The 25,439-nt window shown below is 37.0% G+C and overlaps 2 pseudogenes; one reads left to right on the top strand and one right to left on the bottom strand.

Annotated features, from left to right (window-relative positions):
• Window positions 1-2,349: 2,349 nt before the first annotated feature.
• Window positions 2,350-4,747, top strand: LOC149539342 (G-type lectin S-receptor-like serine/threonine-protein kinase At2g19130 pseudogene; annotated as a pseudogene).
• Window positions 4,748-22,066: 17,319 nt separating this feature from the next.
• LOC149539341 (G-type lectin S-receptor-like serine/threonine-protein kinase At2g19130 pseudogene) lies at window positions 22,067-24,854 on the bottom strand (annotated as a pseudogene).
• Window positions 24,855-25,439: the final 585 nt, after the last annotated feature.

Here is a 25,439-nt window from a genome sequence, read left to right as displayed (position 1 = left end):
AAAGTTAGACTGCCACAATGATATTACTATTGTTGAAATTGCATGGCAAGTGATAATTAAAGGATTAACATCACACCTCTAGTCTCTATGCTTAGATATTTTCTATTAAAAATTTATTGAGGAAAAAGATCACAAATATAACTAAACTAGCAACCTTCCCTCTAATTAAAGGAAAGAGTTTTCTATAGTTGGCAAGTACTATTAGCTATTTGATTTCAAACCAGCAATATAGTCTACTTGACATTTCCCAGCACTACCATTACCCATGAAAAATCTAAGGTATTTGGATTTATAAAGAGCAACAACTTTCCTAAATATAATCACCCAACCGTTACAAGCACAATAAACCTATGTATTTAGCTAGTTTCATATCATCACCACTGGAGTTTTCTAAAAAGAAATCTACAGCTACAAATGATATCTCAATCAAATCTTTCATGAGGAAATAATAAGATTGTGGATACCCCTCATTATTTATTAATAGAATTTCAATGTAATTGTTGTTTATAAAATATGTAATTAAAAGTAACCATCTTACTTCAATAGAATTTGCAATATCACTAGTAATGAACTTTCTAATTAAAGAAGTGTTTCTAAAAAAATAAAATTACAATTTTAAGTTGCACAAATGGTTATAATTGGATTCAACTATCATGTTAAATGTTTCCACAACAATTTATTTCAACAATTAAAATAATGAAGAAATTGGAACTAGGAATGTTTGATATGAGTTCTGAAATTAATCTTATCTTCACCACTATTTTAAAAACTTTTTTGGTCATGTGTGTTCTTCCTTCCTCGTTCTTCTCAAAGCTCTTTGCAAAATATTTTCACTACTCTCTACTTACACAATTTGTTTATAGTGGTACCATTGCAAACGACAGACATAGGATAGGAATAAGCTAGAAGAGTTGATTCGTATCTAGCATGGCATTAAAAAAAAACTAATCAACTTTATGGTTGGTCCAGTAAGTATGAAATATCTTGGGCCTCCTCCTCTTTTCAATGACACACTCCAATTTCTTTCTCAATGTCTTAGATGTTGAATTTGACTTGAGTGAGTAGTCTCAATTCATGATTTATGTCTCATATCTTTTAATCTAATGGTAACTTCTTTTAAAAAAATAGAATACTATAGTTTAGCTAATTAATAAACTATTCATTAATCATTGCCCACTCTGCTAGATCTATGGTTGAGTTTGTCATGCAACTTAAAACACTTTTAAGTTGATCATTTATTTTTCAGTTAACATTTATTATTTTAGAAGATTATTAAATTTAATTTATTTCTATAATGGTTCTTTTTTTTTCCCTTAAAGATCTACACACATCCAAATAAAAGTACAATTACAAAAAAAAATCTTTCTCTAGTTAGAACCTTAGAATATTGTAAACAAAATATTTTCATTAATGTCTAATTCTCAAATAAGTACAACTAATTCTATGAGGAAATATTCAAATTAAATTTAGCTTTGATTTATTTATTTTTTACAATAGATTTTAAACTAAGTGGTGTGTGCAATTATACTTTTCCGATCACATTCTTACCAAGGAGCTAGTCTCCTCTACCTCAACCACCCCCTGTCCTCACATTCTTATTTGACAATAATTATAATAATAACTCAACGTGCCAACAGTAAGTTAGTCCCAAATCCAAATCGAAACAAATTGAGCATATATTCATTCATCATTTACGTGTTATATTTCATCAATAAAATTAATCATGTTTAATCATGTATTTATTTCATTTTCTAACATCAAGATATAGTATTAATCACGTGACATAAAAGTATATACCATAATCACATGTCAAAAATAATTAAACATCAAAGTTATATAAGATTAACATATACAAATGTAAATGCATCACATGTGATCAACTAACCATAGTGACCTAGGTCAATAACTATCTGACCAAGTCAAAAGAATCCAAAAAAAATTTAAAAATAGATAAATAAATAAATATCAATAAATCATACTGAAATATAGAGTCTAGACACATTGAAATTTCGGAACAGGGTGTGTAATGTTGAAAATACAACATAATGGTTTAGCCGTCGCCTTCATAATCGTCCAACTCTTTTGTATGTGGCATGCCTTATTGTAGGGAGGCTTATCTACTCCACCATCCAACTCTTTTTGAACCCTCTTAACACGCACGACACGGGACGAGAGAAACATGTTGACCTCTCATTTCTTAAAGCGTTTATCTTCAAATCTTTTTGACGACCACTCTACTTGCCACCATTCACGTTCCCATCAGTCTTCCAAGATATTTATTTTAAAAGAGCTTGGAAACTCTTGTTTTAAGTGCACAGGGGAGTGAGTTCAATCACCAACACCCTGGAGATGGCCGAAAAGGGGGCAAAATCTAGCTTTAGCCTGCTTTTTGCAGCTTCGGTGTTTATTCATCTCAGGAGTTATGCTGCTACAGTCGAGGCTCGAGACACTCTTTCCATGGGAGCCTCGCTGGCTGGAAATCAGAGATTAATTTCCAAGAACGGCACATTTGAATTGGGGTTCTTCAACCCAAATGGAACCAAAAACTGGTATATTGGAATCTGGTTTGCCAATTTACCAGAGAAGACGATCGTTTGGGTGGCCAACAGAGAAATTCCTGCGAGAAACAAGCCTGGCATTTTGAAGCAGTCGAGAGAAGGTAAACTGGATCTGTTTGATGTGGAGGGTGAGACCGTTTGGTTAGTAAACACATCGAACAAGGCATCCCGGGCTGTGCTGTTAGATTCTGGTAACTTTAACGTACTCACCAATGAAAACAAAAATGAAACGGTTTGGCAGAGTTTCGACAATCCGACAGATACCTGGCTGCCCGCGATGAGATTCGGTGGACGACGAAAGCTGGTGTCTTGGAAAAGCTGGTCGGATCCCGCTCCCGGGCTTTTCTCTCATCAAGCCGATCCATCTGGCGCCAAGCAATTTGTGCATTTATGGAATAATTCTGTTGAAGTATTGGGAGAGTGGAGTCTGGAACGGTAAAATTTTCAGTAATGTTCCAGAAATGGTAAACCAAGATTTCTTCAATATCAGCGTTGAAACTAATGGCTCTAGTTTGTACGACCGTTCAACACCGACGCGCAAGATGCATGGGCTGATACGTTTCGTCATGATGAAGTCTGGAGATATGCGACATCTTGTATTCGATGGCAGCAAGTGGAACATGTTCTGGTCTGCGCCCAGAGACGAATGCGCCGTATATGCTCTCTGTGGCCCTTTCGGTATCTGCAACTCTGGCAACCTTCACTTCTGCAGCTGTGTAAATGGATTCACTCCCAAAGACAATCAAGCTTGGGATTCCAGGGAATGGTCGTCCAGTGGCTGTGTTCGCCAGAGCCCTCTGAATTGCAGCACCGACATATTCGTCGACTCCAACTCAACATTGCCCAATGATTATTATGCGTCTTCATACGCCGCACCCACAAAGAAGGATTGCGAGAATGCATGTCTCAGCAATTGCTCGTGCACAGCTTATGTTTTCAGTTTGCCTTCAGGGCCCTGCCACATCTGGTCCGGAACTCTGCTAGGCTTGCGTAACACTGCATTTGAAACCAATTCAAATGTCTTCATTCGAGTAGCTGCCTCTGCCCTTCCAAATTATGAGCCACGATCGCCCTCCAAATTCAAACCTATCTGCCTTCTAGTGCTATGTATTCTTGCTTCTCTCGTCATTTTTGCGGGTATCTTTTCATGTTTGATGTGGAAAAGACGTCAAGATCGGCAACGATTTATTGAACGTTTTGAAGAATATTCTTCCGACTCTTTTCTTAGAATGTTCAGTTACAAGGAGTTGAAGATTGCGACAAGGAACTTCAGGTCTAAGCTGGGGAGCGGAGGATTCGGCTCAGTTTTCAAAGGATCTCTATCAGACGGTGCACTTGTGGCCGTGAAGAAATTGGAGTCCAGTTCGAGCCGAGATGACAAGCAATTCCGAGCCGAAATTAGTTCTCTTGGAAACATACACCATGCTAATCTAGTAAGGCTTCGAGGGTTTGTGTACAAGGACCCAGACGGTTACTAGTTTATGATTACATGCCCAATGGCTCCCTAAGTTCTCTTCTCTTCCCTCGTGATCAAAGGAAGGTACTTGACTGGAAGACCCGTTTCCAGATCGCTCTAGGGACTGCCCGAGCTTTATCTTACCTCCATGAGGAATGCAGAGATCACATCATTCATGGTGATGTGAAACCCGATAACATTCTGCTCGATGTTGATTTTGTACCCAAGTTGGCTGATTTCGGGATGGCAAAGCTTGTGAGCAGAGATTTCAGCCGCATAGTAACCGCAACGAGAGGGACGAGAGGTTATTTGGCCCCAGAATGGATTTCCGAACTTCCCATCACTCCCAAAGTTGATGTGTACAGTTTTGGTATGACTCTTAGAAATCATTTCCGGGCGAAGAACTCTTGATTTCAACGTGGAAGATTCAAGTATGTATTACTTTCCACCATGGGCTACAGCCCAGATATGTCGTGGGAACACAATTAATATTATGGAGAAGGGTATTGCAGAGGAGAAAGATATTCAAGAGATAAGAAGAGCAATTGTCGTGGCATTACTATGCATTTATAGAGATGAGAATATGAGGCCAAGTATGGGGCAAGTGGTGCCGATGCTCGAAGGGAAGGTTGAGCCTAGAACTTCTGTTCTCATGGAGACGCAAGGAAATTCAGGTGACAATGATACTGATAGTGATAGCAAAGACAATGGCAATGTGATCGAGTTAGAATAATATGTAACTGCCGGATGCATCTTAAAATGAAGTAGGAATTGGCATAGAAGTCAAGTTTAGAATGTAAGAAAAGAAAGCATTAAGGATTTGTATATAAGTTAGATTTCTAAGTTTAAAGTTTAGGAGGGGAAAATATTTATTTTATTTTATAATATTAGTCATATATTTCTATATTTATATACATATTTTGTTTCATTTCTTATATGATTTAATCTTGTGACCTCTCTTTCAATAGTATGAAGTTCCTTACCACTAAGTCTATTTAAGATGTATCTATAACCTTAAAATGTATGTTAACAAATGAATTTTAATCATTATTAATTTACTTAGTTTAAAAGTGATATAACTAAAAATATGAGAGTTAATAATTTTGTTTTCTTATTTTTTATATTATATAGTTAGTCATAAAGTATATATTGCTTGGTGGAAAGGTTCTTTTCCTTCTCACTATATTCATTTTTATTCAAGGTAGAGAGTTGATGGATACTTTATCTTTTATCAAAATAAATTGTATGTGTTATATCAAAAGAAAATAAAATAAGAAATCTGTAGAGGTTAACTATTTAGAAGGGAAAATAAAGGTTAAGAAGAAAGATAATGTGTCTACATTCATTAATTTAGATTTTGTGGATAAAAAGTTGTATATGGGTGAAGGAGTTGAGGTTCAAATGATAATTCAACAAGATGTATAGATATTTTTCTTTTCATATTCATTCATATATTCGATTTGAGAAAATAAGACCATTCCTTTCAATTTCTCTTTGTCCTTCAAATTTTCTAATTTGAAGAGTATGCTTTAAAAAAGGCATTTACCTCAATATTTTTCCTTTTTAGTAGGAAAGTTAGGTTGATTTTTTGTTTCATGCACTGATGTTCTTCATGACTATTTTGATTATAAAAGCAAACATTTAACTCTCCCTTGCTCCATTACTTATGAGTTATCCCTTTCGAATTTATCAAATCTGTCTTCTTTCTTCTCTTCTTTGTCATTTTTAGTGTTCTCTTCTCCTCTTTGATTTTTTGATGATTTTCATTTGTTGAAATTAGAAATGGTGCCTTAGTAGATTTCAAAGTACCCATTTGAATTAACTTTTTGTGTTCCCTTGGAAGATCAATAATGAAGTTATTGAGTGAGGGCATAGACCATGAGATAGTATGGGTTCTTTTTCGTAGAATAGAAGATAAAGACAAACACAAAAAATGTAGAAGATAATTTTAAAGTGGGTAATGGATTAATTGTTCATTTTTCTAAGACCAAAATATAATATTATAGTCATATTGGGACAAAAGATACTCAAATGAGTCCAAACAAAAAATGAACTAACTATAATACAATTCAAATATGAAACAATATTTTATGGCTAACTATCACACAAAAATTTAGGGAAGCGATGAAGAACAATGTTGGTGCTACTGCACTAGTTGACAATCAACAAATGAAAATATTGAATATGGAATAGTAACTTTGAAAAACTCAAAAAAGTTATTGTTGATAGTCAAAAAACATAATTATTTAATATGAAATGACAACTTTGCCAAAATCAAAAAGGCCATTGTTGAGATGGATCATGATAGTGATCTGACCAATGATTCTATCAATAAATTTTGAACAAAGTATCTCTATTAAGAGACACGATAATATAGAAGAAGCATTATTTGATTAGACATAATGATCATGATTTATAATAGACTTTCTCACTATGGAATTCAATACCATCCATTACTAATCTAAATACACACAAAAGTACCCATTCATTAAATGCATGGACTACCACATTAAACAATACAAAAGAGAACTATGGTTTTTAAATTACTCCAGCTACACATTGCTAGAGAACATGAATAAGCAATAACATGTCCATTCTAAATTAACATACCAATTTCGCTATACATATAGTAGTTTTCTAAGATATATTAATTACTATCAAAATATGCATGATGATTACCCAACAATCTAAACCACAATAATGATATTTATAAAAACAAAACGTGTCCACGAATTCCAAATAGAACTAGTCATGCTTAAATTATTAGAAAATATGGTAACCAAATATTTGTATTACAAAATGGATAAATTATTAACTTAAAATATGAAATTCATGCCAATAAAGATATCATCCATCCAAAATATAAAAGCAAACATTAGCAACATATTATAGTGAAAATCACAGTAAACCTTGACAATACTGACAAAAACCACTGCAAGTTAAAGTCTTAAATATATTAATAAAAAATCACCATTACACCAAGTGAATAGGTTTACATGACCATCTCAGTCTCAAAAAGATCAAACAAAACTTTAAAGAACTCTCACAACCTTAATGATCAATCCCCAACTTTTTTCCACTTGTAAATGCATATTATTTCTTACTATCATAGCATTAACACAATTTACTAGATATGTCAAGTCCATCTGCCAAATAAGTGGCTATGAGTTTCACTCAAATTAGCCTCCACTTAACTAAATATTGATAATTATAATTAAAAATCTAATTGACTAAATGTTTTAAGCTTATATTATGTGCAAGCTCCTCTTTTTTGAAGGTGTTATTCCAAATTAATCACATCACTATTTTTATTGGTAGTAGTGTCACTTTGGTTGGTTCCATTATTCATTTGTGAAGGAGATGGCAGTTTTGTCTTCCCTTCAAGTATTAGCATGACTTGCCCCATGCTTGGCCTCATCTCCTCCTTCCTTTCAATGCATAGCAAGCCTACAACAACCACTCTTCTCAACTCTTCAATATCTTCCTCCTCTGCAACACCCTCTTCTACAATACTAATCATGTTCTCCTGACTAATTTGAGTTGTAGCCCATTCTAGAAAGTAATAACTACTTGAATCTTTGATGCAAGAGCATCTAGGTATAAGATTAATCTTGCATCACCCAAAAATATTTTATTTTCAGTCTTTTCTATTTTAATAAGGACTAGTAGATAGGGTGGTCACTATTTATGGGAACTTGCTATTTTTAGTACTTTTCTCACATGAAGTCAGAATGCTCTCATTTTCTACATGAAGGCTCATTTTGGAATTATAATCCTACCATAAAAATCTCATTGCTCCAACTTAAGCATCAAAAAAGTTGATTGCAAATTTTCGGTGCAAAATTTTGTAGAAAAATCTTTAGACTCACCATTGGAGGCCTTAGAGTACCTAGATGAGGTCTAAAAACTCAATGAAATGCTTGCACCATTACAAGCATATAGATCAAGAGCTGGCATTTCTGAAAAAGTGGTTATAATAGCCAATCGGAGCAACGATTTGAGAGTTATGGTCTTCTGAAGTTGGGCTACCCAAAATATCTAAATAATTTTTCAAAAATGTATTTAGCCAACTCAATATTTATTGTTAGGGTTTGTCGGCCCTAGGAATTAAGTTTGAGCATCTAGAACCTTCTTGGGCAACATAAAATTGCCTATTTAAGTAAGGCTCAAACATTGTCTAGGACAGCTCTAGGTGGTAGTTCAAAGCTTAGTCTTGCATATTACTATAATAATGGCACTCTGTGGGTTAGTATTTTGTACTTATGAATTCTGTAATTTCACATTTGTGGCACAAATAAGAAGTCTATATTTTTTTCTTGCATAATTTGTTGTTGTATCTTTGTTTTTGTTATGTGTTTTTGGTATTAAGGGGAGCAACCTTTATCAGTCTTGTACATTTAAATCCAAACTCTTTCACCCAAAAAAAATTCCTAAAAGAATTATAGTGAAATAGTATACATCAATGTTTGTAGTGATGGGAATGTCTAAAATCCATTCCAGAGCCAAATAACCTCTCAATCCCCTCATGGTCATCACTATGCGGCTGAAATCTCTGCTCACAAGCTTTGTCATCACAAAATCAGCCAATTTGGGTGAAAAATCAGCATCAAGCATAATGCTCGCGGGCTTTATATCCCTATAAATGATGTGTTCTCTGCACTCCTTGTGGAGGTAGACTAAAGCTCGAGCAGTTCCTAAAGTAATCTAAAATTGGGTCTTCTAGACAAGTATCTTCCATTTGGTTTTGGACTTACCAAAGACAAGTAAGGAATTTAGAGAGTCATTGGGAATTTAATCATAAACTAGTAACCTTCTAGATCCTTGTGCACAAAATCCTTGAAGTCTAATCAAATTCCCATGCTGTATGCTTCCAAGTGAACTAATTTCTACTCAGAATTTCTTATCATCTTGGCTTGAAGTGGACTCCAATTTCTTCATGACCATAAGAGTAGCATTTGGTAGAGATCCTTTGAATACTGAGCTGAATCCTCCACTCCCCAACTTAGACCTTGTTATTTTAGGTAGCTTGGACATATGTTCATCCATATGTACTTAATTAGCAAATAATCATTTTGCTAACTAATTATTTCTTTCCGTATTTTATTGGTGAAGTTGTAGTTGTGTTATTTTTTGATATTAGCCATGAATTAATTTTCAGCAATTTAATAATCATTTACAATAGGAGATTAATAATTAGTGACTGCAATAGGAATTTTCACATGGTATCAGAGAAGTGTTGAGGGTAGAAGAGTTTTTCCCTAGTAAATAAATTAAGGGTTTATTAAAACCTAGGTTGATCTCTGTAGATTTATTATTGCTTTAATCCCTTGAGATGGCTTCAACTGGTTTGAGAGATCAAAACAGATTGGATGGTGCCTCAAATTTTGGTACCTAGAAGGCGCAACTTTCTTTATTGTTGGAAGAGAATAGTATCAAGGATTATGTTACCACTATTGTAGTTGTACCTACAGATGCTACATAGCTTGTAGCATATAAGAAGGATGATGCCAAGGTGAGGAGGATAACCCTTGATGGTGTCAAGGATCATATTGTTCCACATATCTCAGAGCTAGATATAGTGAAGAAGATGTGGGATTTCATTATGAATCTATACTAGAATACAACCACCAAAAGGAAGATTATTCTTAGAGAGAAGTTGAAGAATACCCTAATGAACTAGGGAGAAGACATCACAAGTTACCTCACCAAGCTTAGACTTGTTAAGGACAAGTTAGCAGTTGTTTGAGATCCCCCTAGTGATGACGAGCTAGTGAGAATAGCCCTAAATGAGTTTACTAAACAATGGAGTGTCTTTTTTCAACTTTTCATTGGACAAGATAGCTTACCAAGTTGGGATCGACTATGGACTTATTTCACTCAAGAGGAGTTTAGACTAAGTCTTGTCAATGGGGCCAACAAGAGTCGAAAAAGTGAGGTGGAATAGGAAAATGTTGTCCTAGTGGAAAAAGGGAAAGCAAAGAAGGGGTCTAACAAAGAATCAAATTCACAAAGTGAGAAGAAGAAGGACCTTTCTAAGGTCAAGTGCTTTGGTTGTCATGAGTATGGTCACTATGTTAGTGATTGTCCAGAAAGGAAGAAGGAAAAGAAGCAAGTGGTAGCTTTAGCAAGTGCAAAAGAACATGGACGATGAGTTTTCACTTATAGCCTATATGGTGAGCTCAACCTCATAGTGTGTTGGTATATAGATAGTGGGGCATCATTTCATATGACAAGGGTTAGAGATTACTTCTCCATTTTTAAGGAGAACACCAATATCAAGATTTCTATGGGAAACTTGTCCAAACTCAACACAATTGGGAAAGGGACTATTCAGTTTTAGAGGGAGAATGGGAAGATAATTCCACTTCATGATATGTTGCATGTGCCAGGCTTAAGTATGAATTTGATTTCTATATCTATTCTTTGGGATAGGGGGCATAATGTACTCTTTAGAGGGACACATGTGTTGATTAAGCACAAGGGTTAGAAATCGTCCATAACTATTGGAGTTAGGAGTGGTTGCCTTTATAGGTTGTAGCTCGATACTCCTAAGGCACTCATGAGTAGCAATAATCCTAGAGATCTTGGAGAGCTATGGCATAGGAGGATGGGCCATATTTATCATGGAGCACTCAAATTGCTTCATGAGACAGTGATAGGTATTCCAGAGGTGAGCATAGAGCAAGATGATGTATGTAAGGGATGTGTGTTGGGGAAGTTTGCAAAGCATCTTTTCCAAGGAGTGACACCAGATCTGAGGGTGTTCTTGATCTAGTACATTTAGATGTATGTGGATCAATGTCAAAAAATTCTCTTAGATGATATGAGTACTATGCTACTTTTATCGATGATTTCTTCAAGTTGACCTAGATATACTTCTTGAAGACTAAGGATGAGGTTTTCAATCAGTTCCAAGAATTCAAGGCTCTTGTGGAGAACTCGACAGGAAGGAAGATAAAGGTTCTTAGGTTAGAAAATGGAGGCGAGAACAAAGGAAATAACTTCTAGGAGTTCTGTACCAAAGAAGGAATCAAGAGAGAGTGGATTATTCCTTACAATCAGAGAGGAAGAATCATTCTATATCAGAGGTGGCAAGGGCTACACTACATGACCAGGACATGCTCCACTATTTATGGGCAGAGGCATGTAGTACAGCAATCTACATTTAGAATAGGGTTCCACACAAGGCACTAGGGAAGATGATGCCTAAGGAAGCTTTCACAAGAAATAAACCATATGTTGGTCACTTTAAAATATTTGGGAGTTTGGCATATTGTCATACTCTAGGTGATACATGTACCAAGTTAGATCAAACTGCAGAGAGAGGGTACTTTGTTGGGTACAATGAAACCTCAAAGGCATAAAAAATTTTCAGACGTGATGCTAAGTTCATGGAGGACAAGGCATTTAGAAGGTCCAGAGATTTTCCAATAGATGATCAAAGTAAGCAGCCAGTAGAAGCTCCAAGGCCTAGTCAAGGGCATCAAAGCACAAGTACAATTACTAGTACAAGTGTAGGCTCAGGCGATGAAGATTCATAGAGCATGGAGCAACAACTGCAACATGAAATGCATCAAGAAGACTTAGAGGTTGATATTTGATCCTCTACAATTGGCAACAGGAACCACGAGGTTCATGATACACAAAGAGATACTCAGGAGTTTATGGAAGCTCTTAGAAGGAGTACTAGAGAGAAAAAGATAGCCAGTCAAGTTCAATGACTATGTGGCATTAGTTAGTCAATTGGTAGATAGTGAACCTTCCAACTATCAGGAGGCTACATGACATCAGGTATGGTAGCATGCTATAGTTGAGGAGTATAACTCAATAATGTAAAATGATGTGTGAGACGTAGTGCCTAGACCAACAGACAAAGTAGTAGATCCAAATCATGCTAGATCTATAAAAGTAGTAGATCCAAATCATGCTAGATCTATAAAATAAAGCATGATGTAGATGGTAGCATCAAGAAATACAAGGCAAGGTTCATGGCCAACAGGTTCTCTTAGAAGGAGGGAATAGACTACAAGGAGACATTTGTTCTAGTGGCCATGTATACTTCTATACGAGTTGTGATCTCATTTGCAACACATATGGGATGGAAGATCCATCAAATGGATGTCAAGACAACATTCCTTAGTGGTGAATTGAAGGAGGAGGTATACATAGAGCAACGAGAAGGCTTTGTAGCACATAGCAAAGACACCCATGTGTGTAGATTGAAGAGAGCATTATACAAACTCAAGCAGGCTCCCAGATCGTGGTATGAATGCATTGATACATACTTGCAAGAAATGGGCTTTGTGAAGAGTGAAGTGGATGCTAACCTCTACTACTTAGTGGTTGGGGTGAGGTTCTCATTCTAATTCTTTATGTGGATGACTTTTTTCTTGTAATGTTCCCATGTTTTAGCCTTCACATTCTCCAAAGTCTAATTAAAATTAAAAGGTGACTTTGTATTAATACTTTCTAGGGTATGTATTAATTATTGGAAGGAAAAAAGCCTCTCGTGATTTAATTAATTATTGCCAGGGAGGAATTTCTAGGGTATGCATTAATTATTGGAAGGAGGAAGCTTCTAGCTCTTGCAATTAATTAATGTTTTAGTTCCTTCCAGAAGGATGAAGAAAAGGATAAATAGGGGTAAAAGTCTCATTGCTAATCATCGGATGATTATGATTTGCATTTGATAAGAGCTTAGATGTGTGAATAACACTCTTTTTTTGGCAATAGAGGACGTTCATTCTTTGTTGTAACATTCTAGACATCATTCCCTTAGGGTTTGGCCTTTGGAATACATCTCTTTGTACTTGATTGTAGCATTTTTAGAATTAATATAATTTCAGTACTTGATTCAGCTTTTGGGCATTCTTGGGTATCCATTAGAGTGGTATCAAAGCTATAAGTCCTACCATCCTATGGAGATCTTCACCATTTATGTTTGAGCATGCGATAAGGGCTTTATAATTTTTGCAATACCAGAGCAAGACAAAGTAGGAGTTCAGAATCACTTAACGAATGGGATAGTTTGTTTGTGCAGAGGGACATACAATCCAGTCATACAAACACAGAGGAGACATTCTTTGAACAAGACAACAGCATGGGTGACCAAGATGATAGAAATACCAGTTTCAACCAAGAAAATGTCATATTTAGGTTACTGGGTACATTGGAGGAGGGGCAACGAATGCAACGGGAGCAAAATATGATGCAACAGGAGCGAAATAGGGGAACGGATATGATGTTGCAGCTAATGGCTAGACAAATGGGCATCAATATTAATCCAGGTGATGCCAACAATGGAAACAACAATAATAGGGGTAATGATAATGGAGGCCGAGACAACATTAATGGTAATAATGGACATGACAACAATGGAAATGACGCTGATAACTTTAGACATGTTGCACTAAAAACTTGAACAACTAGCTCGAGACCTCTTCTACCAACCTTTCCACCCAGAGAACCAATTCAACCAATTAATGAACCACATATTGTAGAGTTACGGGATCAGTTTAGTAGGGATTGAGAGGCCGGTGGGCCAAAGTTTTAGGCGGATATCTCTCTCAGAGATTACTTGGACTTGAGGATGAGACACATGCCCAGATCAGGAGGATGAAGTCAAAACTTTGAGTTGAGAAAGAAAGTGGGGAAACTTTCTTTACCTTATTATGATGCTTCAGGGAAGATGACCGGACGAGCTTGGGTGCAGAAGATGGATACATACTTGCAGTTGAATCCTATGCCTGAAGAGGAGGCTATTAAGTATGCAGCTATTCACTTGGATGGACCAGCACATGAGTGGTGACACCATGGCATGATAACCTTGGGACATAATCAAATCACATCTTATGAGGAGTTCACTGAGAAGCTCATATAGAGATTTGATACTAGGGATCCTGAATTACAGTTTAAGGAGTTGGCACAACCAAAGTCGTGGGGATCAGTTGAAACATATATCAGTGAGTTTCAGAGGTTAGCTGTGTTGGTCACAGATATTTCAGAGAGGAGGTTAGTAGTGTTGCTTATGGATGGACTCTCAGAACCGTTGCAAGGTTGGGTCAAGGGACATGACCCAGGTACGTTGCAAGAGGCCACTAAAAAGGCTCATGACTTAGCACCTTCTTCAATTAGGAGCAGATTTCAGAAAAAGGATTCTTATATGAAAAAGGACAAGGAGAAGGACAAAAAACCTTTTCACAAGGATGCTCAGCCCAAAAGAGATAAGTTGGATAATGACACCTTGAATGATTTAAGAAAGAAAAAGTTATGTTTTCATTGTAGAGAGCCTTGGGATTTATCTCATAAGTGTCCACTCAAGGCTAAGGCAAATCAAATGGAGTATTTCTCAGCAGAAGAGTCACAGTTAGAGAGAGAGGATCAACACTCAAATTCAGATGATGATAGCACTACAGAGGAAAGCAGCATTCCTGAGGATGAGAAGTCATTAGCACGATTAATGGGGGCTCAGAAGGCAATCACATTTAAGGTTAGAGGTACTATCCAAGGGCAAAAAGTGATCTCACTCATTGACACTGGGGCTACACATAATTTTAAAGATGCACAATTTGTAGCCAAGAGAGGCCTACGGACTGAGGAGCATGCCAGATTTAGAGTTATGGTAGCTAATGGTGACAAACTATTATGCACTCAGAAGATATCTAATCTTCACATCAAGTTTGGAGATGGCTATGAGTTGGAAGATGAGTTCTATGTGGTAGACATGGGAGACTATGATATCATCCTTGGCATGGTATGGATGGCCTCGCTAGTAGAGTTCACACTTAACCTAGCAAAATTGGAGATGAAGTTTTAGCATGAAGGAAGAACTGTGGTACTTAGAGGACTTTCAGATGGGAGTTGCAGAGTAGTTTCCCTAAGGAGAATGCAAAAAAAATTTCAGCATAGTAACATAGAGTGGGCAGCAGAATGCTTCACTATGCCAACTTCACAAGAGCCACAGATGAAGAGTCATCCACTAGAGATTTAGGAGATACTTGACAGGCACACTAAGGTATTTGGCAAGATTTCACACGGGGTTCCTCCTAACAAAGGGATAGAACATGTTATTGAGCTTGAAGAGGGAGCCAAACCAGTCATAATTACTCCCTATTGTCATCCTAAGAAACATAAGGATGAGATAGAGAAGGCAATTAAGGAGTTGTTGGAAATAAGGCATATCAGGCCTAGTAAGAGTCCCTTTGCTTCAGCAGTAGTGTTGGTAAAGAAGAAGGATGGGACAATGCGCATGTACATTGATTATAGGGCATTAAACATGAAGATCATTAAGAATAGATATCTCATCCCACGAATAGATGAGCTAATTGATGAGTTACATGGTGCATGCTTTTTTACAAAGATTGATCTACAGTCAGGGTATCATCAAATCAGGATAAGCAAGGAGGACATTGAGAAGACAGCTTTTCGGTGTCACTATGGCCACTTTGAGTTTTTGGTTATGCCATTTGGGTTAACCAGTGCCCCTGCTACATTCCAAAGTTGCATGAATCAGGTATTTAGGGAGCAGCTTAGGAGATTTGTTTTGATTTTCTTTGATGAAATTTTAGTTTTTAGTAAGACTTGGGAGGAGCATTTACAACATCTTGAGATGGTGTTGTCTACCTTGGAAAAAGAATCATTGTATGCCAAGGAATCTAAGTGCGAGTTTGGGATGACCAAGCTACTAGATATCTTGGACATATTATCAGTGCAAAGGGAGTTCAGGTAGATCCTGAAAAGATTAGGGCTATTGTTGATTGGCCTACTCCAAAAAATCTTACACAGCTTAAGGGATTCCTTGATCTCTGTGGATTTTACAAGAGATTTGTTAAAAGATTTTCACAGCTCGCTACACCCTTGACAGACCTTACCAGGAAAGGGGCCTTCACATGGACAGAGGCAGCTCAGAGAAGCTTTGATCATTTCAAGAAGGTGATTTCATCATGTCCAGTACTAGCTCTACCAAATTTCACAAAGCCATTTGAGCTTCATTGTGATGCATCAAGGGATGGGATCGGAGTAGTCTTGATGCAGGAGAAGCATCCCATTGTTTTTGAGAGCAGGAAGCTCTGCGGAGTGGAGAGAAGCTATTCCATATATGGTCGGGAGATGTTGGCTATAATGCATGCATTGGCTAAGTTTAGGTCCTACCTAGTTGGGGGAAAGTTTGTTATCAAAACCGATCACAACAGCATCAAATACTTCATGAATCAACGTGATTTGAATGATAGACAACATAAGTGGATCAAAAAGTTGCAGGCTTATGACTTTGACATTGAGTTTGTCAAAGGTAAGAAGAATGTGGTTGCAGATGCCTTATCCAGGAGGCCACATATTTGTGCTCTAGCTAAGATTATAGGAGTTCTAAGAAATAAGATCACAGAAGAATATGCGAGGGACACTTGGGCTTCTAGAGTAATTGTGGGCATCATACATGATGATCATTGTGTGGTGTTGGATGGGTTGATAAAGTTTCAGGGTAGGATATATTTGATTCCTTCATCACAGTATAAGGAAGTAATACTAAAGGCATTTCATGATGCACCTACAACTAGACATCCAGGGGTCTTTAAGACCTATAGGCAAATCTGTGAATAGTTCACATGGAAAGGGCTCAAGGATGATGTTCAGAAGTATGTCAGGGAGTGTACAATTTGCCAGAAGAATAAGGGAGAGCACACATATCCTGTAGGGTTGTTACAACCTTTTCCCATTCCAAATAGGAAATGGGAAAGTATTTCCATGGACTTCATCACCGGGTTACCACGAGTATAAGGGAAAGATTGCATCTATGTGATAGTTGACCGACTGACAAAGTTTGCTCACTTCTTTGCTATTCCATCCACTTATACAGTATCACAAGTGGCTGATCTTTTCTTTAGAGAGATATTCAGATTACATGGGCTACCTACTTTCATTATTAGTGATAAGGATAGTAAATTCATAAGTACTTTTTGGCAAGAGCTGTTTAGGTTGTGTTTTACTAAACTTACACCTAGCACTAGTTATCATCCATAGACAGATGGGCAGACAGAGATTGTGAATAAATGGGTGGAAGGATATCTGAGGAACTATGTGACTACATAGTAGAGGGCTTGGGTCAAATGGTTACATATGGGGGAGTACTGTTATAACACCACTTATCATATGTTCATTAAGATGACTCCATTCATGGCACTGTATGGTTATGAAGCACCTAGTTTCATGGATCTAGTTTTGGGAGATAGTAGAGTGCCCAAAGCAAAAAACTTCTTGCAGGATAGTCACGATATTTTGAGGGTGCTCAAGGAGAATATACAGCAAGCCCAAAATTAGCAAAAATTATATGTTGACCAGCACCGGATAGAGCATAATTTTGAAGTTGGGGATATGGTTTACCTGAGGCTACAACCATATAGACAGCCATCATCACTCAAGAAAAGTGGAGCAGAGAAGTTGAAGCCTAGGTTTCATGGCCCCTACAAAGTGATCTGCAAGGTGGGTGAGGTTGCTTATGAGATAGAGCTTCCAGAAAATAGTCGGGTGCATAATGTGTTTCATGTGTCAAGGCTTAAGAAAGCCATCGGACAAAGAGTTGTGCCTTTGGCAGAATTACCACCATTAGATGAGGAGGGGAAGCTTGTATTAATTCTTGAGGCTATTCTGGATACTAGGGAAAGGACTCTGTGAAGCAGGTTGATTAAAGAATATTTAGTTAAATGGAAATATCTGCCAGAGGAAGATGCTACTTGGGAGAGTGAAGAGGTGCTACAACAAATAGGACTAAGATTGCTTGAGGGCAAGCAATTTCAAGGAGGGTGGACCTATAATGTTCCCATGTTTTAGCCTTCACGTTCTCCAAAGTCTAATTAAAATTAAAAGGTGACTTTGTATTAATAGTTTCTAGGGTATGTATTAATTATTGGAAGGATGGAAGCCTATTGTGATTTAATTAATTATTGCCAGGGAGGAATTTCTAGGGTATGCATTAATTATTGGAAGGAGGAAGCTTCTAGCTCTTGCAATTAATTAATTTTTTAGTTCCTTCCAGAAGGATGAAGAAAAGGATAAATAGGGCTGAAAGTCTCATTGCTGATCATCGGATGATTATGATTTGCATTTGATAAGAGCTTGGATGTGTGAATAACACTCTTTTTTTGGCAATGGAGGACGTTCATTCTCTGTTGTAACATTCTAGATGTCATTCCCTTAGGGTTTGGCCTTTGGAATACATCTCTTTGTACTTGATTGCAGCATTTTTAGAATTAATATAATTTTAGCAATTGATTCAGCTTTTGGGCATTCCTGGGTATCCATTACATTTCTTATAGGTGCACTAGGGCTCATAGAGGATTGCAAGAGGTACCTCGCAAAAGAGTTCAAGATGAAGGATTTAGGACTTATGCACTACTTTCTAGGCATGGAGGTGTGGCAGATAGATGGAGAGATTTTCCTTGGTCAAGGGAAACATTGCATTGAGATCTTGAGGAGATTCAGGATGGAGGATTGCAAAGCCATGTCTACACCCATGATCATGAATTGGAGGAAGGATGTAGATCCCACTTTATATAGGCAATTGATTGGTTCACTTATGTACTTGGCCAATAGGAGGCCAGATATTGCATTTGCAATGAACTCTCTTAGTCAATTCATGGTTGAACCAAAGACAATGCATTGGACAGCGGCCAAGCATGTATTGCATTACTTGTGTGGTACAGTTGAGTATGAGATCAGATATGTTTGAGTTGAAGGTATCATATTGATAGCCTTTACTAATGCAAATTGGGTAGGAAGTAAAAAAGACAAAAAGAGCACTTCAGTGTGTTGTTTCAATTTGGGATCAGGAATTGTATCTTGGTTCAACATGAAGCAGAAGTCTGTGGCTCTGAGTTCAGCAGAAGAAAAATATATAGCAGCTAGCATGGTGACATGTGAAGCTATATGGCTTCAAAAAATTTTAATAGCCTTGTTTGGTCAGAAGGTTGAGACTACTATGATACACTGCGATAATCAAAGTTGCATCAAGTTGTTTGAAAATCTAGTATTTCATGATAGGTCTAAACATATAGACATTAGATATCACTTCATCAGTGATTTTGTACAATTGGGGAGTTGTTCAGCTATAGTACATACCTACAAAGGAGCAGGTAGAAAACATTTTGACTAAGGCATTGGGGAAGGCAAAATTCATCTTCTTTAGACATAAGTTAGCTGTCATGCAAAACAGCTTCCTCATTAAGAGGTAGTGTTAGTTTAGGTAGCTTGGATAGTTGTTCGTCCATATGTACTTAATTAGAAAATAATTTTGCTAACTAATAGGTTAGATTAGGGACAAATATTTGTTAATTGATTGACCACTTTTAGAAGCAACTAGAAACTGACTTGGTTAGGGTTGTTAAGTTTTTTTAATCTCAACCGTTGATTGAGAATCAATCTTGCTCATTGGTTTTCCAATAGGAGTAGTACAAAAGAGGGTTAGGGGGGCATTTGGAGAAAAAAACTGTAGAAGCATTTGTAGTGTTAGTAAATGAGTTTGTAGTGATAGAAAATTGTCTTGTAGTGTTAGCAAGGGCACAATGATAGTGTCGGGGATAATAGTGGAGGAATATCAGTGGGAGAAATTAGGGGGTTATCAATTAGGAGGTCAAGATATTAGTTGTAGATTAATTTTTAGTAGTTTAATAATCATTTACAATAGGAGATTAATAATCGATGACTGCAATAGGAATTTTCTCAAACCTAAAATTCTTAGTTGCAATCTTTAACTCATTATAACTGAATATTCTAAGAAAAGAGTCAGATGAATCTTCACAACTCTCAGTAGATCGTAGCACCCACCTATGTCGCATCCTCCGCATTACATATGTAAAAATACCCAAAGAAGTGTCAAAAGCAATGAACTACCAAGTATTGCAAGAAGAAGTATGGCTTTAAGTTTTTGGGACAATGGTGGACAAAGACTTGCAAGGGTAGAGGAAGCTACTCAAATGAAGATGTTTGAATTAGTTTTTGTTGCAAAGTTCCAAAAGTTTAGAGGAGTTCCAAACTAGATGTTGTAGGGCCCTAAAGATAGATTGAAAGCGTAAGCAGTGCACGAGTAGTTGGTGAGGCAAGATTTTTTGGAAGCCATCTTAGAGGTGAGATCAACTACAAGGTATGAGGAAGCATGCTCAATAAATGATGTTGCATAAGATTTGATGAATACGTCAGTGGTGCAATTCAAGGGGCTCTAAAAAATAGCCACTCCACCACCACTCTTGCAAATCATAAGCTTTGTTGTCTTTCAAAGTGAATCCATCAACGCAGTTGCAGAACTAAAGATTGTCAGAGTTGCAAGTTCCATAAGCACCACATTGACCATAAATGACACATTCCTCTTTTAGTAGAGACCATAACACTTTCCACTTATTGCCACCAAACCGATAATATTGAGCATTTCCAGACTTGGTCAACATGAAACGTGTAAGCCCTATCAACTTCTCAGTGACTTCCAAATGGACGTACATGTTGGAACTCTTCATTTCAAAACTAATAGGTACATAATCAATGTCGATCAAAGTGATCCTCAAAACAAATTCAAGATAAGTTTAGTAACAAATTGAAGGTCAAAAATATCCTCTTGCTATGTGTTGCACATTGCATTTTGGTCTATTATAGTCTTGCATGTGAAAGGTTATGTAGACAATTAGACAATGTCCCAGTCAAGTCAAACTTATTTGAAAAGAAATTTGAGAATATATGGTGGGTATGTTACCTCAATTATGACTCTATTTTCAACTACTTTTTATTTTATTTTCGTGGATAAATATGAGGTATCATTTTATAATGTTTTTTTTGGCTTATAATTTTTTTAATCTAATATAAAACTAGTAATTGCATCTTAGTGTTCAATTGTTAAATCAAAAAGATGTGAAATATCAATTACAAGAAATTATAATTTATTTTATTTGCATACTCTTGTATAGTATATTTAAGTATTTTCAAAATAGAAAACTAACAATAAGTATTAAAATCATATCATATAACATTTGAAATATAAATAAAATGATATGTATCTAATCTATAACAATCTAGAGTCATTTTTTAAATAGATATTAATTTAATCTATAACAATAGTCATGTCTATGAGCATAGTCGAAGAACCAAAATCTTGTACAAAGCTAAAGATACCCAAAACAAATGGTGTGAACATAGTTTTAGCCTATGAAAAACTATAAAGAAAATGAAATAATCTATCACCGAGCCCAAGATCATATGCATCCCAAAAACTCATGCATATGGTGCACTTATCCTCCTTATGAAGGAATATTTCAATACTTTTGTAGATAAAAGGCTTGCCCAAGTTTGGTATCCATATGCAGAAAAAGATACACCTAGATAGTGCAATAACAAAAAATGACCATTTGTATAGGATAAATTAATAAATTTCTCTTTGGTCATGTTTTTTAAAGACATTTGAAGCTACATTACTACTATTAGTTACTCCTAGTTACATTGAATATAGTCTGCTATTACTCTTCATCTTCCTTCATTTGAGATATGGATATATATTATATACTCTTCTTTAGATCGTATTATTTTTATTAAGTAATTCTTTGACTTTCAAACTCTTTTTAAGAATCACAAAACTTCAAATCTTGTACATCTCTAGATTTCATTTCAAAACTGAGACTCTATCATATTATGTTTAATTGCAACACAAATTAAGAAATCCATTCACTAGGGTCTAACCAGTATATACAAAATAGGGCTTCATGTGAAAGTTATGTTGCTATAATATTTGAATATATTGTTAGAAACTTAAATTGAGATCAAAATAAACATATGAATATATTCCAAAATATAGAATTAAATAGAATTGGTGAGCCTCATGAGGTGGAATTGACATTAGTATCTTCTACCTACACCTGTAGAGTTTAATTTAGAATTTGTGGCTTTTGGTAAAAGGTTCGAGTGTCATGTCTACAGTTCAGTTGTAACAACACAGTGATGTGGGAGTCAGAGATCAATTCTTCCAACACTAATACCCTTCTCTTAAACAAATAATCATAAAAATTAAAACTAATTAACTATATTTCATAAAATTCCCACTTTCCATATAATTAAGTTAAGATGGTAGTATACATATCTTTATTGAGGTGTCTCATTCTTTTTTAAATGTTAGAGCCTTACACTCACCAAGACTTGATTCTTGGTAGACTCTTTATGAACATTTCAACTTCAACACGAGATCAAAGATCTTTTAATATTAACATAAATTTTAACTAATATACGAATTTACTTACATGCTATGCTAACTTGATAACATCACTATCGCTATCACTATCAGCCTGGTTTGCTTGATTATCAATTAGCACAATGGTTTGAGGTTCAATCTTTCCTTCTAGTATTAGCACCACTTGCCCCATGCTTGGCCTCATTTCCTCATCTCTTTGAATGCATAGCAATCCAACAATACATGTTCTTCTCACCTCTTCAATATCTTTCTCCTCTGCAAAACCCTCCTCCACAACATTTATCATGTTTCCTTGGTGGATTTGGGTTGCGGCCCATGCTGGAAAGTAATACCTACTTGAATCCTTCACGTTTAAATCGAGACTTCTTCGCCCGGAAATTATTTCTAAAAGAGTTATACCAAAACTATACACATCAACCTTGCGAGTGATGGGAAGGCCCGAAACCCATTCTGGGGCCAAATACCCTCTCGTCCCCCTCGTTGTGGTCAATATGCGGCTTGAATATCTATCCATAAGCTTTGCTAACCCGAAATCAGCTAACTTGGGTGAAAAATTAGCGTCCAGCAGAATGTTCTCGGGCTTTACATCGCCGTGAATGATGCAATTTCTGCACTCCTCATGGAGGTAAACCAAAGCTCGAGCAGTGCCTAAAGCGATCTGGAATCGGGTCTTCCAGTCGAGTACCTTTTGTTTTCTTTTAGAATTACTGGTAAAGACTAAGGAATTTAGAGAGCCATTGGGCATGTAGTCATAAACCAGTAACCGTCTGGATCCTTGTGCACAGAACCCTCGAAGCCTGATCAAATTCGCATGTTGTATGCTTCCCAGAGAACTGATTTCTGCTCGGAACTGCTTATCATCTCGGCTTGACCTAGATTCCAATTTCTTTACAGCCACAAGTGTACCATCTTCTAAAGATCCTTTGAAAACAGAGCCGAATCCTCCGCTCCCCAACTTGCACCTGAAATTCCTTGTTGCAATCTTCAACTCCTTGTAACTGAACATTCTAAGAAAACTGTCTGTCGATGAATCTGCACAGCTCTCCACAGATTGTAGTCGATGCCGCCGTCTCCACATAAAAAATGAAAAGATACCTAAAGCAATGGCGACAGCAGTAACAATACCAATTATTAGAGGCATGACGGTTTTTAATTCAATCGAGGGTGATGGTGGATGATCGAACTTTGTGAGGGCAGAGGCAGCTACTCGAATGAAGACATTCGAATTGGTTAATTGTGTTGCAGAGTTGCGCAAGTTAAGAAGAGATGCGGACCAGATGTGGCAGGGGCCGGAAGGCGGATTGAAAGCATAAGCAGTGCACGAGCAGTTGCGGAGGCAGGCTTTCTCGCAATCCCTCTTTGTGGGGGCAGAGTAGGACAAAGCGTTATCATCATTAGATAACGTTAATTTGAGGTCGATGAATATGTCGATGCTGCAATTTAAGGGGCTCTGGCGAACACAACCACTGGACCACCACTCCCGTGAATCCCAGGCTTCTTTATCTTTGGGCTCGAAGCCTTGTACGCAGCTGCAGAATTGATAATTGTTGGGGTTACAGTTTGCGAAAGCACCACAGAGACCATATACATCACATTTGTCTCTGGGCATAGACCAGAACATGTTCCACTTATTTCCATCGAACAATGCATGTTGAAAATCTCCGGACTCCGTCATGACAAAATGGATGAGCCTATTCGTCTTATGATTCAGTGTCACACGCATATACAAGCCAGAGCTGGTATTTTCAACGGCGACATTGAAGAAATTTTTGGCTGCCATTTCTGGAACATGACTGAAAATTTTACCGTCCCAGACTCCGCTGTCCCAGTACTTGACAGAGTTATTCCACATTAGCACAAATTGTTTGGCGCCAGATGGATCCACTTGATGGGAGAAAAGCCCGGGAGTTGGATCCGACGAGCTTTTCCAAGAGACCAGCTTTTGTCGTCCACCGAATCTCATCTCGGGCAACCAGGTATCTGTCGGATTGTCGAAACTCTGCCACACAGTTTCAGGTTTGTTCTCATCGCTCAGGATCAAAAAATTACCTGAATCTAATATCAAAGCCCGGGATGCCTTTCTCAATATGCTGACTGACCAAATGGATGCGCCCTCTGCATCAAATAGATCCAATTTGCCTTCTCTTGACAACTTCAATACTCCAGATTTATTTCCTGCGGGATTCTCTCTGTTGGCCACCCAAACGATTTTCTTCTCTGGTATATTGGCATACCAGATTCCAATATACCAGTTCTTAGTTCCATTTGTACTGAAGAAACCCAATTCAAATGTGCCGTTCTTTGAAATTAATGTCTGGTTTCCAGCAATTGAGGCGCCCAAGGAAAGAGTATATCCGGCCTGGACTGTTTCACCATAACTACTCGATTGAATAAACACAGCAACCGCAAAAACAAGCCTTAAGGAGGATTTCGCCCACTTCTCATCCATCGCCAAATTGCGATCGATTGAACTCCTCTCTGCCCCTAACACAACAAGTCGGAAACAAAGGTGTTTCCAATCTCTTGAAAGACCGTGATTGGTACATGAAATGGTGGCGATTCGAGGGGGTCATCAAGAAAATTCGTAAGAACTATGCAATTTGATTTGTTGTGTCCAGAGTCAACTTATCTGCAAAGGAGGGGAAATTGAGAGGAAATTACTGGGAATAATGTTAATTATGACATTGTTGAGGCTAGGACACATTTTTTATTTGCGGGGATGAATACAGCGACATTGATTTCACATTTCTTTTGGATTTACGTCTGAAATTCAACGCATTATTAACATCCAAGACTTTCATTCCAATTTAATAACAATTTATGCTACCGTACGAATGAATTTCATATCTCAATAATTCAATATAAGACATTTGTCTATTAAGAAAAGCCTACCATGGAAAAGAAGACAAGCAAAAGACTGAGGCGTGCCTGAGTCTTCACAAACCGACGAACAGTATCTCAAATGGAACCACAATAATGATGTGAACGCTCTTCCAAATTCTCATTTCAATCCCCATCTATTTATTAGATTCATCTATTTGGGAGGCGAGGTCATTGAAACTTTGTCTTGGTTTATCGTGGTATGGACCTTGCCACGTCATCTCTAACAGGTTTTCCTTACTGGGTCATCAATGGCACTTCTTATTAGTCCCTATTTATAGGAAACTAATGTTCCCAATGCTTCTTTCAATTAATTTTTTAAACAAAAACT

Source organism: Cupressus sempervirens, chromosome 9 (assembly GCF_028749045.1).
Source record: "Cupressus sempervirens isolate cs-2001-9-10 chromosome 9, ASM2874904v1, whole genome shotgun sequence".
Classification (NCBI taxonomy): Eukaryota; Viridiplantae; Streptophyta; class Pinopsida; order Cupressales; family Cupressaceae; genus Cupressus; species Cupressus sempervirens.
Note: the sequence above shows the minus strand (reverse complement) of the source record. Positions and strands in the feature narration are given on the sequence as shown.